The sequence below is a fragment of the Castor canadensis genome, chromosome 15, assembly GCF_047511655.1.
Source record: "Castor canadensis chromosome 15, mCasCan1.hap1v2, whole genome shotgun sequence".
Lineage (NCBI taxonomy): Eukaryota > Metazoa > Chordata > Mammalia > Rodentia > Castoridae > Castor > Castor canadensis.
In genome coordinates this window covers 42,091,892-42,113,685 of record NC_133400.1, presented here as the reverse complement: position 1 = coordinate 42,113,685, position 21,794 = coordinate 42,091,892, and the positions used below count along the sequence as shown (strand labels likewise).

The window sequence follows — 21,794 nt, the reverse complement described above, 5'->3', positions numbered from 1 at the left end:
GAGAGAAAAAGAGAATGACAGTGAATAAAATTTAAATTCACTACATCTGTGTATGAAGACAATATAATGAAATGTAATGAAAGTTGTTGAGTAATAGGGGGACTGTGAAATACAGAAAAAGTAAGTACTAGTGGGGGTTAACCTTCTTAAATTAAGATATATACCTGTGTGAAATACCAAGGCAAACCTAGTTCAACAATCAATATACAATCGAATAAATGAAGGAAATGAATTAAAACATGTCTTGTCAAGCGGTGGGTGTCAGAAGAAGAGGTAAGGGTACATAGAGTGGGTGAAGGAAGGTGAATATAGTGGATTTACTTTGTATATGTGTATGAAAAAATGGCCACAAAACCTGTTGAAATCATTCTAAGGAGGAGAGAAAGAGGGAGCCAGGAGAGTTTGGAGGGGTGAATTTAATTATTTTATATTGTAAGCACAGATGTCATATAACACAATGAATCCACCTGGTAAAAACTAGTATTTTCAATTAACCAAAAATGTAACTGTAGCAATTTACACATTCAAACACATGCAAACACACACACATGCAGACACAGAAATATACATCTAGAAATATATTGAATCTAGATGACCATACACTCTGCTTCATTCTCACCTGCATAGGCCTGCACAAAGTTTTGGTGTCCTATGTACGCACATAATCATGCCATCATTTCAGATTTGTATTCAAATGCTGAGTGGTTTCACTCAAATACTGCAATTAGTTTTCTTTTTCTCACACCTTTAAAAGTTGCATCTCCTGTATATTCATGTTCAACACAGCACTGTTCACAACATGCAAGAGGTGGAAGCTATACAGATGTCCATTTATGGATGAATGGATAAACAAAATATGATATTTACACAAAATGGAAGAAAGGAGTTTGTGGCACATGATATAAAATGAATAAAGCTAAGAATATTATACAAAAAGAAGTAAGGTAGTCACAAAAATAAAATATGGTAACAAAATACTGACATGAGATATGTAACTTAGTCAAATATTTTAGAAATATATAATGGTGTTTATGACAGATTGGAAGAAAAGAGAGAAAGATGGAGTTTTGAAAGATGAAAAAGTTTTGGCAACCTGTTTCCTAATGAAGTAAGTAAACTTAACCTCACTCAACTTAAATAAATGACTATTTTTCCTATGACCATTTTAGTCTTTTCCTTTCAATTATCACCTGCTAATATAACTCAATTTATTTAACCACAGGTGTTAAAGCCCACTCTTGCTATGGCCCACATGTTCATCTGAAATAGACATTAAAGCTTATGACATTAGACTTTAAATTTCTGTCTTCATTCTCTGTTTATTTGTACATGATAAAATAATGCTTAGAATATATTAGGTGCTAAATAAATATTACATGAATTTTGCAATTTTCCTATACTCTTGTGTTTTGTATATTGACAGACAGAAGGCAAATTATTCCTTTGACCCAGAGCTCTTCATGTCATAGGATGATAAGGAAACTGACATTTGTGGATTTGTGTTCAGCTCAGTGTAATCTCCCAAGAGCCACATCTGATCCCTTCCTAATGATAGATAAATTTTATTGGTTAGTGGGAAAAAAATTTTAAGATAGGTTTGGAATGCTTACTATTGTAACTGCACATCATATTGTGATACTTCTGCATAGCCAGAACTTATAGAAGAAAAGTTGGAGAAACTAAGTAATTACTCAATTTACAACTAAGATTATTTTGTTGAATTTTTTCACAGAGCTTTTGTAGACCACAAAGTCGCAATAGCATTTAGGTGTTTCCCTTCCATGCCTTCAAAATGAAGTCTTCACACTCAACTACTGTGAGTGTAGAAAAGTCATTAATCTGAGAGATATTGCATAGAATTTATGTGAATTGGTGTTTCAAGATGCACAAATGGCACTAGTTCCCATAACTGTGCTTTAATTAAGAACAGTTCAATTATACCTTTGAGACAATGTTTTCCTGGCACTTTAGCCACCTGTAAATGTTTAGAGTTGTGTTACTAAAGCACTTGCTTGCAATCTTGTACAGATTGCTCAATACTAATATAAGCATGAACCTGGTGGCTATCATTAGATTGCAAGAGTTCACACTGAAATCCTTAAATGAAGAAGCTCTGACATTTTGTCAGTTCTTTGAGAAATTATCCAATCTGCATTCAATTACCATGTGTGACAGACACTATTTACAGTATAAACATAGTGAGCATGTTTACATTAGTATAATGATGATAATGATGATTACTTTCCTTGCTTCTCTTTGATGTCTTATTCTCATTACTTTGCACTCCACTCCTAGGTTATTTGGGACAACAGAATGGATTAAATTGTGAACAAAAATGTCTCTAAGTGCTTACACTTTTAGTTTAACATTTTAGTGAATAATCACAGAAACAAATTATTCATGAAACTGAGTGATTCTTTCAATATAAAGAAATATGTTAGTTTCTGGCCCTGATTGGAAAAAAGCAATGAATTGGAGGGCTAAATTGTAGAACCATCTCCATCATTTCAATGTTGAGGTTGGTTAAAGTATCCCCAAAAGGTAGTTTTCTTTATAGTAACTACAAATATTTAAAAAGCTGAAAATAATGATTGCTCATTGATTATAGACAAATCTCTAAACAGTAAAATCAAGTTGTACAATGAAAATTTAGCAATTAAGACAATTTAACAGAAAATTAAAAGAATATTGATATGATAGAAAGCATATAAAACAGAATACTGTACCTATTCTAAGAGAAATTTCAAATGTGACATATTGAGAGATTCCAGATGGTGACTAGAGGGAGGAAGCAGACAGCATGAGATCCATAACTCAAAAATCGTTCTGAGACTCTGGAGGTATACTGGCAGAAGGAAACCACCAAGAGTAAGCAAAACTCTGACACTCTGAACCCCCAGCCCACAAAATACTTCTCCACACCACATTACACTGAGAAACCAGGAGGGCTCCCACACTGCCAGACACTGGCTCCAAACCTGCTTAGGAGACACAAACAAACAAGTGAGCAAACAAGCAGCACATGGTACTCCTTCAGCCACCCCTGGGATAAACTAGCACAGCCCCTGGACAGACTGGCTCCCATCCACAAAAAAAATCTGAATTATACACAAGGAACTTAAAAGGACATGCAGCAGAAGGGGTGGGGTGCTTTGAGCACACCTGAGAAAGGGAGAGGAGCAAGAAGCTGCTCTCCACGTGAATTCTCAGTAATAAAAGCTGGCAAAAGTAGATGGCAGGCAAGCCTCTCCACAGGAGAAGGAGGGAGAAGAAGGAGGGAGAAGGAGCTGCTGTCCATGTGAACTTTCAGGAAACAGAGACCGAAAAAGTAGCCAACAAGAAAGCCCCTCCACTGGAGAGGGAGGAAGGACAACTCTCCAGGGGAACTTTCAGCAAACAAAGCCTTCAAAAGTAGACAGCTGGCAGTATGTGGCAATGAGCCACTGCCTGAAATAGGGTAGATAGTTGTTCACAAAGCTGTCTGCTGACCCAACCACCTGGTGAGAGAACAACAGAACTACTACTTAAATGCCAACACCAGGAATGGATGCTGAAGGAGTAACACCAGAACTACTAAGACTGAAACTTCATTGTTCTTGAACCTGGAATTTTTTTTTCTTTTTTCTTTTTCTCTCCAAGTACTTGTCTTGTTCACTCTTGGTTAGTACACCATCTCTCCCTGTTGATTTCTTTGGTTCCTATTTTTGTCTTCCTTTACTTTCTTTTTCTTCTTTCTCTTTCTTTCTTGGTCTCATTACTTTTACTAGTGTAATTAGCTAATACTAAATTACACAAAGTGTAACAGCACCAAGTGGAAGTATGGGAAAATGAAAAAGGGAAGGAACCCATTCTTGCTCACGAAAAAAATTAGTACAAGATTCAGAGGGAAGTGAATAAAATGGATACTGACTTCCAGACTGCAACAAAACAAAACAAAGATCCCAAGGAACCCAACAAAGCCCACAAGAACAACCTGAAAGAAGAAATCTTGCAAGATAACACTGAGTATTTCAGGGAGATGTTACTAGACAAGGTCAACCAAAATGTACAGGAGGAACTCAAGAAATTCCAAGACAATAAAAATAAAGAATATGAGAAGAAACAAAAAGAAATAAGTGAATTTATAGGAGCCCTAAATAAATACCAAAGTGAAACAGAGAACAGCATAGAGAGATAACTGAATTATGGACAAAAAATGACAATATTCAGAAGAAGTGACCCATAATATGGAAAACCTCAGGGGGAAAAAAAAACCAGAAACACAAAACACAATGGAAGGCCACTTCAGCAGACTAGAAAAAACATAAGACAGAATCTCAGAACTTGAAGATGAAATGGAAATTAAAGGAAAAACTGAAGAACTATTACTGAAACAACTCAAAACATGTAAAAGGAATATGCTAGAACTCACTGACTCCAGCAAAGACCAAAATTGAGAATCCCATGACATATTATAATTAAAACAACAAACACAGAGAATAGAGAAAGAATATTAAAGGCTGCAAGAAAAAAAACAACATACAAAGGTAAACCCATAAAAATCACAGCAGATTTCTCAACAGAAACATTAAAAGCAAGAAAATCATGGAGTGAGTTATTCAGGGAACTGAATGAAAATAACTTCAACTCTAGGATACTCTACCCAGCAAAACTATCATTCAAAATAAATGGAGCAATAAAAGTCTTCCATTATAAACAGAAACTAAAACAATATATGACCGGAAATCCACCAATACAAAAGATTCTTCAAAGATTCTTGCACACAGAAAATGAAAGCAAACAAAACCATGAAAGGTCAGGCAGTACAAATCCACAGGAGAAAAGGCAAGAAAGTAATGAGTAACATTGACTCAGCTGCACACAATCAAACCCTTAAACAACAAAGACAACTAAATGACAGGAATCCCCACATACCTATCACTACTAACACTCAATGTTAGTGGACTTAATTCCCCCACCAAAAGACACCGTTTGGCAAACTGGATTAAAAAGGAAGTTCCAACAATCTGTTGCTTACAGGAGACCCATCTCATCAACAAAAACAAGCACTGGCTTAGAGAAAAAGGCTGGAAGAAGATTTACCAAGCCAATAACCCCTAAAAACAGACAGAAGTCACAATACTTATCTTGGACAAAGTAGACTTCAAACCTACACTAATCAAATGAGATAAAGAATGTGATTCCATACAAATAATAGGGGAAATACACCAAAAGGAAATAACAGTGATCAACTTATATGCAACCAACATCAATGCACTCAACTTCATCAAACATACTCTGAAGGATGTAAAAACATACATAAACTCCAACACAGTGGTTGTGGGAGACTTTAATACCCCACTATCATCAATAGATAGGTCATCCAAACAAAAAATCAATAAAGAAATCCTAGATCTAAATCACACAACAGATCAAATGGACCTTGATAATGTTTACAAAATATTTCATCCAAGTTCTGCACAATATACATTCTTCTCAGCAGCCCATGGAACCATCTACAAAATTAATCATATTTTAGGGCACAAAGCAAGCCTCAGCAAATATGAGAAAATAGAAATAATCCCATGTATTCTATTTGATCTCAATGCATTTAAACTACAACTTAACAACAAAAACAATAGTAAAAAACATGGAAGCAGTTGGAAGCTGAACAACAGATTGCTCAATGATCAATGGGTCATATATGAAATAAAAGAGGAAATTAAAAGATTCCTGGAAGTTAATGAAAATGAAAACACAACCTACCAGAACCTATGGGACACAGCAAAGGCAGTCCTAAGAAGAAAGTTTATAACCATGAGTGCATATATTAAAAGGACAGAAAGATCTCAAATCAATGACCTAATGTTACATCTAAAACTCTTAGAAAAACAAGAACAAGCAAATCCTAAAACAGAAGTAGAGAAATAATAAAAATAAGAACTGAAATCATGAAATAGAAACAAAAAAACCATACAAAGAATCTATGAAACAAAAAGTTGGTACTTTGAAAAAATAAACAAGATTGACAGACCCTTGGAAAACCGACTAAAATGAGGACAGAAAAAACCCAAATCAGTAAAATCAGAAATGCAAAAGGGGAGATAACAACAAACACTATGGAAATGCAGGAAATTGACAAAGATTACTTTGATAACCTATATTCTAATAAAATTGAAAATCTTGAAGGAATGGACAGATTTCTAGATACTTATGATCATCCAGAATTGAACCAAGAGGATATTAATCACCTATAACACAAAATGAAATTGAAGCAGCAATAAAGAGTCTCCCAAAAAAAGAGAAGTCCAGGCCCTGATGGAATCTCTAAGGAATTCTCTCAGACATTTAAAGAAGAACTTAATACCAACTTTCCTCAAACTGTTCATGAAATAGAAAGTGAAGGAAAACTGCCTAACTCATTTTATGAAGCCAGTAAACCAGAAAAATGCACTCCCCAAAAAGACAACTATAGGCCAAGGTCCTTAATGAACATCTATGCAGAAATCATCAAAAGAAAATTGCAAACCAAATCCAACAACACAACAGAAAGATCATTCACCATGAGCAAGTCGGGTTCATCCCAGGGATGCAGGGATTGTTCAACATACGTAAATCTATGAATGTAATACAGCACATTAATAGAAGCAAAGACAAAATCTACTGATTGTCTCAATAGATGCAGAAAATTCCTTTGACAAGATCCAAGAACATTTCACAATAAAAGCTCTAAGAAAACTAGGAATAGAAGGAAAGTACCTCAACATTGTAAAGGGTATATATAACAAACCTACAGTCCACATTGTACTTAATGGTGAAAAAGTGAAACCATTTCCCCTAAAATCAGGAACGAGACAAGAGTACCCACTATCCCAAGTCCTATTCAACAGAGTACTGGAATTCCTACTCAGGAGCAATTAGGCAAGAAGAAGAAATAAAAAGAACACAAATAGGTACAGAAACTGTCAAAATATCCCTATTTGGAGACTATGTGATCCTATACCTTAAAGAACCAAAAAAAATCTACCCCCAAACTCCTAGAAACCATACACAGCTACAGCACATTGTCAAGATACAAAAATCAACTTACAAAAATCATTAGCTTTTCTATACACCAATAATAAGCAAACTGAGAAAGAATATATGGAAATAATTCCATTCACAGCAGTTTCAAAAAACTCAAATACATAGAAGTAAACTTAACAAAGGATGTAAATGACCTCTAGAAAGAGAACTACAAAGCTCTGAAGAAAGAGATCAAGAAAGAGTACAGCAGGTTGAGAGACTTAATATGCTCATGAATTGGTAGAATTAACATAGTAAAAATGGCTATACTACCAGAAGCAATCTATATGTTTAATGCAATTCCCATCAAAATTCCAATGACATTTATCACAGAGATTGAAAAACTTACCCTAAAATTCATTTGGAAACACAAGAGACCATGAATAGCCAAGGCAATACTCAGCAAAAAGAGCAATGCTGGAGGTTTCACAAACTATATTACAGAGCAATAGGAATAAAAACAGCGTGGTACAGACATGAAGACCAGTGGAACAGAACAGAGGAACCAGATATGAATCCACACATCTTTGCCCACCTTATTTTTGACAAAGGTGCTAAGAATACACAATGGAGAAAAGACAGCCTCTTCAACAAATGTTGTTGGGAAAAGTGGTTATCTGTCTGCAAGAAACTGAAAATAGATCCATGTTTATCCCCCTCTACTAGTGTCAAGTCAAAATGGATCAAGGACCTTATCAGACCCGAAAGTCTGAGGTTGTATAGGAAAGAGTAAGAAATACTCTTGAAGTAATAGGTTTAAGCATGGACATCTTCAATAGAACCCCAGTAGCTCAGCAACTAAGAGAAAAGATGGACAAATGGGATTTCATAAAACTATAAAGTTCTGCACAACAAAAGAAATGGTCTCTAAACTGAAGAGACCACCCACAGAGTGGGAGAAAATATTTGCCAGCTATACATCAGACAAAGGATTGATAACCAGAATATACAGGGAATTCAAAAATCTAAACTCTCCCAAAATCAATGAACCAATAAAGAAATGCGCAACAAAACTAAATGGAATGTTCTCAAAAGAAGAAATTCAAATGGCCAAAAACACATGAAAAGAATGCTCACCATCTCTAGCCATAAAGGAAATGCAAATCAAAACCACATAAATGTTCCACCTCACCCCTGTTAGAATAGCCATCATTAAAAACACCACTAACAACAGGTGTAGTGGGGATGTGGGGAAAAAGGAACCCTCGTACACTGCTGATGGGAATGTAAACTAGTGCAACACTCTGGAAAAACTTTTGGTGGCTTCTTAAAAATCTAAACCTAGATCTGCCATATGATCCAGCAATCCCACTCCTGGGGATATACCCAAAGGAATGCAATACAGGTTACACCAGAGGCACTTGCATGTCCATATTTATTGCAGTGCTATTCACAATAGCCAAGTTAGGAAAACATCCAAGATGCTCCACTACTGACAAATGGGTTAAGATAATGTGGTATTTATACACAATGGAGCTTCACTCAGCCATGAAGAAGAATGAAATCTTATCATTCACATGTAAATGGATGGAACTGGAGAACATCATCCTGAGCAAGGTTAGCCGGGTTCAGAAGACCAAAATTCGTATTCTCCCTCCTAACCAGACTTTAGATCTAGGGCAAATACAGCAATGTGGTCAAATTTGGGTCACATGATAAGGGGAGAGCACTTAGGAGAGGTATGGGGATAGGTAAGAAACCCAAAACATGATATATTTGATGTCCCCACTACAGAGGAACTAATACAGAAACCTTAAAGTGACAGAGGTCAATATGTGAAGGAGATCAAGAACTAGTGAAGAAGTGAGTTAGAGATGAATCAACTTGGGATATAACACATTGGTAAATGGAAGCAATGCTAGGAATCTCTCTGTATAGCTATCCTTATCTCAACTAGAAAAAATGCTTTGTCTTTCTTCTTACTGTTTATACTTTCTCTTCAACAAAATTAGAGATAAAGGTAAAACAGATTCTGGCTGGAAGAGAGGGGATTGGGGGGAGAGGGAGGGAGTGGGGGATGGGGGGAAAAATGGCCCAAACAAATTATGCACATATGAATAAATGATTTATAAAAAGCGCCATAAAAGAAAAAAAAAGTATGTCATAGTGTGTCCATAGCATTATGATTTAAATACCACATTCAAAATGAGGATATTATGTCTTATTCACTTTTCAACCTCTTGCAACTTATCGTGAATTGAGAAATGTTAGAGACTTAATCATAGTTTCTTGAATGATGGAAACAAGTACATGAATATGTAAGTGGGTGAATCCAAGAGTAATTTATTTGAAACTTCCATATTTTAAAATTCTAGAATGTATAAAAATTTCCTTTCATTTTTTACACAAAGGCCTATGTGGCATATATTTATTTGCTATTAATGAAAATGCAGCCTACTTAGTGGCCATCAAAGAAGATTCACTTAGCGATATTTCTTTGCAGAAAAGTTCAAAATTATTACTAAATTTTAAGAAAAAGAAGTTCAGTTATTATGAAGAGGGGCAAATTTTATTAACTAGAACCCTATAGCTGCAATTGATAAATGGAAGAAGCAGAATTATCAAATAAAAAATGTAGCCATTTTGCTAATATGATGTGAGTATTATACTTCTTAATGGATAACACATGATATTACTTGATTAAGAAATTGAATGGTTTCCTTTAAATATCTACCATTTTAATTGGCAAATAGATTTAAAAGTATTCATATACAGTGAATGTGTAAAACATTTATTATCACACTGTTTGGTAAAGGAAAGTGAGGATAATTTATAGATGTAGTTTAGGCAAGATGTAAATCAGACATTTTGGTCTAAAATATTCTGATTCTGTAATATGTTATTTTGTGGTAGATTAAGTCAAGTTTATCAGAGTTTATTTCATAAACTAGAAAAACGAGAAAGAAAGTGATGACACAAGTGTTTAATAACTTCAACTTGAGGCTTTTGTAAAATAATGTATTAAAAAAATTGAGGTAATGTAGTTACTCAAATTTCTAAATGTACAGAAGAGAAACTGGTAGCACTTATGTTCAAAGGTTAAGGGATATGTTTAGACAAAAGTAACCATGTGACTGGCTTAAATAAATTATGAAGGAGCAGTTTGCCTAATAGAGAAAGACTATTTAATTCAGAAATATATTGATGTGTCTCACCTGTGCAGATACAAACTCTTGATATCTCTGTTTTGACTGGTCTTCAAGAATATTTTCTTCAAAAGAAAGCCATAATGCTTAAATCTGGCATATACATGCCAATTATTTACATGGAATACAATTAAAGTTCATTCAAAATAGAGTAATATATGTTAGTATATATGTAAATTACAACCCACCATTAATGAAATATGATTGAATTCTATATCCACTGTGTTTTCTACGCTAATAAAGAGTTGCATACACTGGCTGTGGTATGTCCACACTAATCATTCAGTGGGGATAAATTGTAGGAGCTCTTCTAGTTATAGGGACTTTTTAAGCACACAGAAATCTGTAAGTAGAACAACCTCAGGGGAAATAGTGTCTTAATGAAATACATTTTAGCTCTCTTAAAAACTTTTAATTAAGGTTTACGAGTTGATACAACAAAAGAGAATTCTTTTGATAATCCAAGTACATAGTTACTGTGTGCATATATAGTGAATATATATATATATGTATACATATACAAAAATACATACATGTATATAATACACATGCATACATACAAATCCTTTGGACAGTTATCTCACATTATTTGTACAATGGGAAAAAAATTTTCAAATAATGAAACTTTAGCCCCAAATCAGTGAACTCTGAATCTACATTAGTTTTTTGTGATCTTATTTTTCTTATAAAATAAGCTCACTATCTCAAAAATTTTCTGAAATCTTTTGTACTTTCAGTTTTATGAATCACAATTCAGTTTCTCTCTTAAACCAATGTGTGGAAATACTGAATACTAACCTAATTTATTACATCCATTCAATGGTACATAATAAGGTTCTTTTTTTAAAAAAGTAAGTCAAGGCTGGACATTGGTGATTCATGGCCATAATCTTAACTACTTAGGAGGCAGAGATCAAAAGGATCATAGTTCAAAGCCAGCCCAGGCAAATAGTTCAAGAAACTATGTTCTTAAGAAAATCCAACAAAAAAACAGAGCTGGTGGAGGGGTATTGTTCCTGCCTAGCAAGAGAGAGGTCATGACTTCAAACCCCTACCAACAATAAATAAATAAATACAAAGAAAGAAAGCAAAACAAAATGTTAATTTCTCTGGGCAATATTTAAAATGAGTTGAAATTTATATAGCAGTTTTCTAGCCTCATTATTCAGTTGACTAAGATTTGCTTTCTTCCATCCATTCTATACACCTTTTCTTATAAATCATAGAATCACCTAAACTATCAAAAATATTTGATCTTTTCTCAAATGTTTAACATTCCAGTGTCAACTTTTTCTAATATAGTATAAATGTGATGACATATAAGTATTTCTGTTTTATTTACTACTCATAAATGTTCTGAAATAGCTTTTCTACTTATATACTTGTTGAAATAATGAATCAGAATAAATTAATGAATGAGCCTATATTATTTAAGTTGATCAAAGCAAACAAACATTCTATTTTTATAGAAGAACATTTATATATGTATATAAATTTTTTTTGCAGTACTGGGTTTTGTATTCAGGGCCTATACCATGAACCACTCCACCAGCCCTATTTTGTGATGGTTATTTTCAAGAAATGTCTCATGAACTATTTGCCCATTCTGCCTTTGAACGATGATCCTCCTTGTCTCTGTCTCCTGAGTAGCTAGGATTATAGGCAATAGCCACAAGTACCAGACTGAAGAAAAGCACTTATCTTGGGTTAAGAGTGCCACCAACTTCAGGTACTTGATAAGTGGAAGTACCAAAATTCCTTTCTCCTGTTCTGCAGTGAAGGGCCTTAGGAAATTTCCACTGGAAAATTTGTATTGCTTAAAAATATTTTGATACATGCTCTATATGCCTAATACATAAAAATGATACATAGTAAAATTCTAATCATATATGTTTCATAAAAGAATAATGGGTGGGATAGGTTCTGTCTGGGGGGTTCAGTACCAGTGGGAGGGAGGAAGAAGTGAGGAACTGGTATAGAAGAGTGAATGTGGTGCAAATACTATGCACACATGTATGTAAATAGAAAAATGAAACTATTCCAGGAATAGGAGAAAGGGAATAAAGGAGAATGGAGGAGGGGATGAATTTAAGTATGATATATTTGATATACTGTAAGAACTTTTGCAAATGCCACAGTGTACCTTCAACCTGTGCAATGATAAAAAATGAGAAATATAAGGGGATTTGACTATAACTACCTTATTATCATAAAACTGTGAGACCATTCTTTTGTAAACAGATTGAGGTATTCAATTGGAAAGTGGTTCAAGTTTACCAAATGCAGCACATGTGTGAAATCCATGAGAAGCTTCTTGTTAGTATTAACAGTAGCTCTTAAACTTGTACAAGTACCCTCTCTGTAAACAGAGGATGCAATACAATATTTCAAGACAATTGAGTGATTCACAATGATATATGAATATTACATAGAAAATGTCTGAAAGCGGCACATGCTCTAAAAATATTGGTACATAGCAAACACAAGAGCAATGTTTTTGGCAATGCATACAAGATACATGTCAGATCATATCTCATGTCTTGAGAATTTTCCTAAGGGTGTTAAACAGCATTGTATCTACTCTCATGCAGTGTCCTGTAAGATCAAACCTGGTTCAACAAAGAAACAGAGACTTGTTTGTTGTTAAAATGCCATTCCAGGGACTACCAAACACCTTTGTCCTGGATTTGATCCCCAGAAGGAAAAAAAAAGCTCATTTCATACTATGTTAAAAACTAGGACTTGAAAATATAGTAAACAATACTATGCTTCTAATTATTGCACATTATTGTGATTTTGCCTCTACTAATAAAGCAAAAACAGTGAAAAAACCAAAAAATCCTTAGATTGGAAGCCAAGCTAAAGAGGTAGAGCACATGGTTTGCAAACATGTAGCCCTGAGTTTGAATCCCATACCTACCAAAACACAAAACAAAAGAAAAATACAGTAAAAAATATCCAGAGCATAGGATTAATTAGTTTGATTGTTTAGTATATCCAAATATTATCTTGGTAATAAGGGTGAATAGCTCCAAACTCTGAACCTGATGTTACATAAGAAATTGTAAGAATATTTTATTAGCATTGCAACTTATTCAGTACTGGAATATGTAGATCATATCAAATATTTGTAAATAATTTTACACGATCCTTGAAGACACAAATTAGCACAAGTTTCATCATTGAGCAATTTAAAAACAATAGCAACCAGGGCAGCAAATTTGATTAAGAAGAATTTGAATAAGAAAAGTATCATATAGACTAATGAAGAATTAAGATTAAAAGGGATAACTACATGAATATACATTAGACTTTGGAAGAGACTAAGAGCAATAGTTAAGAACTGTCCTTCAGTAGTCTGATTCTTCAAAGCCTCAGGCTTTCTATAACAAGTATGTGCTACATCACTCACACATACCCAATTCCACCATGGTAATGGAGTTTCTCCTCATGGCCTTTTCTGATGTATAGAATCTGCAGTTTTTACATGCTCTACTCTTCTTTTTTATTTACATGATTAATATAGTAGGAAACATTTTCATTGTTATTGTCACCACCCTACAAAAAAGCCCTCACACACCTATATACTTCTTTCTCAAAAATCTGCCCATCTTGGATGTGTGCTACTTTTTTGTAACAGTCTCAAATTCCTCCATTAATTCCTTGCCTGATGACAGCACCATTTCAAAGACTGGAAAGGCACCTCAAATCTTCCCAGTGGTTTTCTTCATAAACTTAGAGCTTCTGTTCACCATAATGACTTATGACCACTATGTTGGGACCATCCAGCCCCTCCATTAACCTGTGATCATAAACCCTCACATATGTGTCAAGATAATACCATTCTTTTTATCCAGTGGACTTCTCTATGCAGGTATGCACACAAGTTACACATTTGGGCTACAATTCTGCCATTCTAATATCATCCATCAGTTCTTCTGTGATATCCCATCACTGCTGAAGCTCTCATGAATAACATTATGATTGTTGTCTCTGGTCTGGGCATTGATGGCGGGTGTTTCTCTTTTATCATGAGATCTTATATCTACATTTTTTCTACCTCCATTCCCCACATTCTTGTGGTCTCAATCGTCCTCGGCTCAGGCTTTTACATGTTCCTGAGGCCATCTGCGATATCAGCAACCATCCAGGACATGGACCTTTCAATATTCTATTCCATTATCCCCCTTTTCAAATCTATTATCTGCAGTCTTAGAAATGAACAAATAAAATGTGCCATTAAGAACATCATGACAAGAATGGTCTGTTCCAAAAAGATATTCAATTTAAGGAGTCTTGTCCTAAGCTTCTTAGTAATATTCATCATTTGGCAATACACTGAGATAAATGATTTGGTTTATTACCAAAATTTATGTAAATTTAATAAATAAAAGCATTAAATCATGATATATACAAATCTTTCTGAGGTTTTAGATAATTTGAAAATTCATTGAACTAAAGAACTGCTGTTATGAATAAAAAGGATCCTATGATACAATTTTTCAACTTCAGTTCTCCCACAAAATATCCTATCTTATTGGGTAGTAGGAGCAGTTCAGTGGTAGAATGTCTACCTATCATGTACAGCCCAGACTCCATCACCAGCACATAAAAAAATTCAATCCTAAAATATTACGTTTGGATGTATGTTAACAAAATGACATTTGTATTCTTCAAAGTATTGATAAACCTGGAATATAAATGGTCTCAATTAATTTTAAAATTCATTGGTATAAAAAATAATTCTTGGTTTATCCTCAGTCCAACATTGTGTTAAAAAACAAATCAAGTGATTCGGCAATTTATTTACTTGCTTAAAACTTCTAAACATCATTGCTAGGTGAGTTAAAAGGAAAGTGTATTTTCTTTTCCTACTTATCACATTTGACTCCATAAGCTCATTAAGGATTTAAGGATTTTTAGAAGTTAAAAATAATGTTACCTTGTTTTGTGATAGTGTCCTATATCTGAATAATTATTTCAAGGGCTGAGATGTAGTTTGTTGTGCCGCATTTGCCTAGTACACATGAGACCATGGGTCTGGCCACCTAGTGCCACAAAAAATGAAATTTATTTTGATAATAGTATTAGCCATCATCCATTGGTTTATGCTAGATAGTAACTTCAAAGTTTTAGTAGCTGGATACAAGAAAGATTTTCTTAAAGTTTACAATATCTGCCTAATGCTGGTGAAGGATTGAAAGCTCTCTGCACTGTGTAAAATTGACAGGGGCATTACAAGATTAAGAAATCAGTCACACTGAAATATAAGCTTCAAATATTTACCAAAAATGTTAACTGGAAAAGATAAAAAGAGGAATCAACAATCAGTAACTAAGTTACTATTTAACTTTAGAGCCCAAATCTTAACTTTTATGAGGTCTTTCATAACTATGGATGTAAACCTTAATAACCCTCTGCATGCTTTCACAGAGTATTTTGACATCTGATATGAAAAATGTACCATAAATTCAAACATAAACAAACTATTTGAATTATTTTAAAGCAACACAAATATACATTTTGAAAATAATAATTAATAGTAGCTCATGTAAAATATATACTGAAAAAATGTTCTTATATATGTTGTAGTATCAAGAGAATCACAATAAAAATGATAAAGTACTAATGTGAAAAAATTCTGATGTAAATTTTAAAGCAAAGGGAGCCAAAACAGAGTTAGCATGAGAGAAAATATTTTGAGTATAAGAAGGTAATTTCCATTATCAGAGTTTGGCTACCTAGATCAATGGAACATAGTGAAGTACACAATAATTCTTTATGCTTCTGCTAGTTATTTCTGCTTACATTTCATTGGCAGAGTAGTCACATATCCTTACCTGCTTTTTCCACAAAAACACAAGAAAGGGAGAACAGTAATGCCATCTTCAGACTGAATGGACAAAATGTCTTATTCTGAATGGCTGTAGACTATGGAATTACTTTTAGCATTCTCATATGATTCATAAAATCTGTATTGATAATCTCAGGTTATAAAAACTGAAACATATTGTGGTTAGAACTGGACAGAGATATTTCAATGCACTACTTTATCAATACTGCAAGAGCTTCACAATTCTGATAATTCTCCCTATTTTTTAAACAGTTGAGTATCTGAGTTGAGAAACATGTAATTTTGTCAAGAGTCTCAGAAAAGAACCACATTTTAGATTTCTATTATTTGTTGCTTAGCAAATTTTCACATTTTAAAATATCTCGCTTTTATATTTTTTTATTCTCAATTTTCCTTATAAGATACATGGATTTCAACTCAGAAGTGTCAGTCACTCCATTGAAAGTAAGGATATGATAAGCTTTGGCATCTAGCTTCTTTTACAATATAATTTAGATAATATATATTAAAGTGAGGTTTTCAGTTTTAAACTTACTCTGGCTACTTCAGCTTCATTTCATAATCACTGTTATAATGATATTTGAAAACATACTGACCTTAGCAGTAAAATTTCCCCAAATCAGTAGCATTCCATTAGAAGCTAATAACCAATTCCAACATAAATATCCATACTTATGCTATCCCATTTTACCCCACAATAACTTCTGGTTAGAACAGTAAACTCTATTTTATGTGTAAAGAAAAGAAGAGAAATAGCAGCAATAAGCTGTGTAATTAAGAAGGTAGAAAAATGTGTTAGATAACCTCAACAACTCAAAATATGTTTCCCAGACAATGCAAGTCCATGGTAAATGCCATTAAAAAAGGTCATCAACTAAAAAACAATAAAAAAAAAGCAAGTGCTTTAGAAGAGAAGACAGAATATAAATACTCATTTTAAAAAACGTGTTGTAAACACCTTCCTACTGGTACATTATGAAACCTTAGAATGTTAAAACTGGTTAAAATGTATGAAAATATATGAAGTACATATATATGGATATACATGTGTGTGGATATCTATGTATATATAGCTCTAACTATCTATGTATCCAATAATCCTAAAATAATTTAGGCATTTCAACACTACTAAAAAGTGAAGGAAGTAAAGCAAAATGTTTCTGTAGGTATATGAAAGTTAATATCATATAGAAATTTGTATAATTTTAAATGCTAAATGTAGGAAATCATTTCCAAATAATGTCATTTGGTTAGAGAAAATGGTAACTGGAGTACAAAAAGTCATTTTGAGAAGCACTTGGCTTTTCCAAACTTTCAATAAAAACTTAAATAAAAAATTAATCAGAATACTTTCAAGTAAAATCTAACAAAATATTAGATAATAAACAGACCAAAAAAAGAAAGGAAAATTGTGTTTGAATTTTCTATCAAAGAAGTTTTCCAGAGGAAATATCGCATTTCCAGTCAGATAGTTCTATACAAAAATCACCCCTAAACTTATTGGTTCAAACAATTCTGTATGTTATCATCTATCATATTTTTATTAGTCAAGAATCTAGACATAACTCAACAAGGAAGTCCTTATTCAGAGTCCCTCGTGTGATCAGAAGATGGCTGACCAAGAAACAGCAAGGTCCTAAAGCTTCTGGTAGCTTCCTCTGTCTCTATCTTGCTCTCCATCCTATATTTTCTACATTTGCCTAATTGTCTCAAAGTATGAAAACCTCAGAGAAGTAGATTGTTTACAGGGTTATTGAAATATTCAAAAAAAAGTAATACCAAAAGAGAAATGTGAAAATAGACAATATATTATGGTCTGGCCCTAGACACTACAGAGCATTTGTACCATACTGTTGTTTGCTACATAAAACTACTCACATACAAATTTACAAGGACACAGATCATCTCTTGAGGGTTAGTGGTAAGTGGTTAGTAATGCTAAAAATGTGATACATACATCCACTGGTTTCTAGAAAACACAAACTATAACACACCACAAACTGAATATATTTGGTCTATGGGTAGGATGTATTTAAAGTCTGTTATGACCTACCCTTTCCCAAAGAAGCTCATGATATTGTGCAATCAGGCTAGGCAGAGTTCCAGGATCTTATCCTAAATAAGATATAGGGATAAATGAGGCATCTCAAGTACAGTTCCTTTTGACAACCCTGAATTTGACTATTTTTTTCTGAAGACAAGTGAATTAAAGGTTTACTTCCCTTCTGTATCAAACAACCATAGATGGTGTCTATGGATGCCCACATTCAGAAATGGTAGATTAAACAAAAAGGGAAGACAAGGGAAGGTGCTAGGTGTGGTAGTTCCTGTTTGTAATCACAGAACTTGGGAGGCTAAGGCAGGAGGATCAGGACTCCAAGGCCAGCTGAGGTACATAGTGAAATCTAGTATAGCCTGGTCTATGTAGCAAGATGATATCCAACAAAGGACAAATAAAAAAGGAATATATATAGCAGTCATTGGTTCTTGGTTCCTCCTGGTTATTGGTTCCTCCTTTAGGGCTCAGCTCAAGCTAAGAATACTTTTGACATCTCTTGGTTTTACTTTCTGTGCTCTTAGGTCTGTTATCACAGTATATCTTCCTTTTAAATAAAATGAAGGAACAAGTATTCACTCTACAGCACCTGAAGATTTGAAAAATCTTCACACTATAATAATTCTGCTCTGCACATTGACATCTGAGACTTCCCTCACTTCTGACACCACCTGGATGTTGGGAGTCCTCCAAAGCATGACAAGATTTAACAATGTGTCAGAGGACTTCATAGAATTCAGAAAATCCATTAACTCATGCTTACAGTTGTCTTTTCTTGTTTCTTTTTAATTATATCAAAAGAGAAGGGACTAAGAAAGAAAGAAGAAAAATTGAACAGATTAACCAAATCAGGCTATTATATATATATATATATATATATATATATATATATATATACACACACACACACATATATTTATATATATATAACATATAATTCATATGCAGAAGGAAACTCCCTGCGCAGCTATCTTAAATAAGGAAAAATGTCATTTTTATCTTTAACAAAATAGGAGAACAGGGATATGGAACAAGCCCTGTCTGGGGGGGGTTGATGCTATTTGGGTGGGAAGGAAGTGAGAAAGGGTATATGAGGGTGAATATGGTGAAGTACTGTGTACATATCTGTTGAAACTGTTCCAGGAATGGAGAGAGGGAGGATAAAGGAGAATGGTGGAGGGAGTGGATTCAAGTACTATATAGTTGATATATTGTAAGAACTCTTGTAAATGCCACAATATACCCCCCACCCAGCAAATAATAAAAAATTCAAAGGAAGAGCAAGATATGGCAGGACCAGGCGAGACAAGGTCTGCATTTATGACTGTTCTCCCATAGTAATATTTCAGACAGAAACTATTTCTCCCAGTCATGGTGCATGGAAACACAAACACAGAATATGTCAAACAGGATACCTCATTTCAGCTTTATTGTCTAAGGATTTTCTTGGAGGTTTAATATAAAGACCAACTAAGTGGCTGACTTAGTCTCCTTTCCCTCCCATGCTTCAGGTGGTGTGCTACTGTGTAAATCTCCCCAACATAAGTTTCACTTTTAGTGTAGACTGTCTCAAGTTACCCAAAGACCTCAGGTAAACAAAGGCAATTTTATTAGGCAGAACATCCCATGAGTTTAGTGTTCATTCTGCAGTAGCTCAGACAAAAGTGAAAATCTGTCATGTGAGCAAAATTAATCACTATGATCTAATATGAAAAGAAAACAATCTTAAAATACATTGGGCTTTCTAACAATTATATTGACATTTATTCTGCTGTAATAAAAATAGATATTTACATTTTCAAGGTAAATTTGAACTCTCCATAATTCTGCTGTGTGACACAGTCCTTAATGATTTTGTAAGATCCATTATGTGCCAGAGGGAATTAATATTATGGAAAGCTTTTTCTATGTTCTTTGTGGTTTATGAGAAATTACTTATATCATAGTATTAATAAGGTATATTATATCTCCTCTCTTGATTTGATATTTGTCCTGAGATACACTTAATATGATTATATTTCACAACTGGAGAGGTGAAGCTGGCAATCATAGTTTTATCTCTCAATCTAACAAGTCCAGGCTTCTTTAAATTTAATGTTATTCTTAGGTCATCTTCAATAAAAAAGAGAAAATTTGATAATATTCTGCCTAGAAAACTTATCATATCATCATGTTCACAACTGTGCTTTCTATATTCCACATCTGTTTCACTATGTAAAACATATTTCTTGAAGGTGGGAGTATAACTCAGTAGTAGAACACTTTTCTAGCACATGCAATACTATGGGGTTTAATTCCCAGCATCACAAAAATGTTTTTAAATAAATAAAATAGGTTTACTTGACTGCACCTTTAATAACATTTCCTTAACTTTTCTTTAAACCTTGATTGATATTTTCCTTAAGTCTCTGTAAGGTTTCTTTATACACTTACTGATGCCTTTTAGACCATTTCCATTACTATAACAAGGTATCTGAGACTGAATAATGAATACAGAAAAGAAATATATGTAGCTTACTGTCATGAACAGGTGATTGTTTTCCTCTATTCAGATGGAAATTCATAGATAAGCAAAGGGAAGCTTCCTCAGTGTCAGAAAATTCAGCCCTTGACTATCATGACACTGGCAAATAAGAACAAACTTATATTGGGTCCAGAGCCATAAATCTGAGGCTTGTAATTTTCAACTCTGAGGAATAGAGATTTGTGTTTCCCAGTTCTTGAGGCCAGAGACCTATAACTCTAAGTGTTCAGGTAAGGTTTAGCTCTGAGCCTTAGTTACCAGTGACTCAACACTCAGTGTCAAGTAGATTCCTTAGCTCCCAGAAGCAGCTAATATTGATGGCCCCAAGAGTTGCCTAGCACTACAAATCCAGAGTTTTATATATAGGGCCTTCAGTTAGAATTGGAGCAGTTGCTGTTATCTAGTGCTCTTGAACTTGATATCAAAGATCTTAACACCAAAATCCTTAACAGCTTTTAGGGAATGGGACCAGCAGTTGTCCGAACTTTTGAATTGAAAATTGAGCTCTCCACCATCTGTCCCCCAGGTCAGTAATTCCACTAACAATTGTACAAATTTGTGCATCATGCTTTTGTCCTTGTTCACTCTCCTCAACACTTCAGCTTTGGCTGCAACCATTGTCTCCATTGGTACTGCTCCTTCTGCTATCACCTCCTCTGTTGCCACCATTGATGTCCTCTGCTGCTGCCTCTGACACTACTGTTTCTTCATGCTGCAAGTCAATCATGAGATAAAGAACACAGGCTGGAGCTCACTAAGAAGAAAATATTTACTGGGGCCTAATATCACAACACCACAGAGTTCATACAGAAAAGGATCTACTGGCAAAAGTGAAAAGTGTGAAATGGTCTGGCTATATAACCAAATTGGAATATGGCATGGCTGTGATATGCACATGGAGTGATTGCAACATTCACCAATCACAAACCTTACATAAGGACCAATCATAATGCAGTTCTTCATATGAATGAAAGATTATAATCTGTTCCTGGCATGAGCATTCTGCTGGGCCACCAGGTGAAGTCTTTATTTGGCCTTAATGAAAATGGCTTCAGGGTCATCTAAAGTTCACTAAGGCTTATCTTGCTTAGTGTGCTTTCACAGGCTGATTTCAGCTGCTTGAAATAGTCATAACTAGAGCTATCTTCAATCATGATTATAATGGTCCTC

General features: G+C 34.2%; 1 pseudogene; it reads left to right on the top strand.

Moving 5' to 3' along the window:
- Nucleotides 1-21,318, top strand: part of LOC109675402 (olfactory receptor 14C36-like) — a 56,298-nt pseudogene extending 34,980 nt beyond the window's left edge.
- The last annotated feature ends 476 nt before the right edge of the window (nt 21,319-21,794 follow it).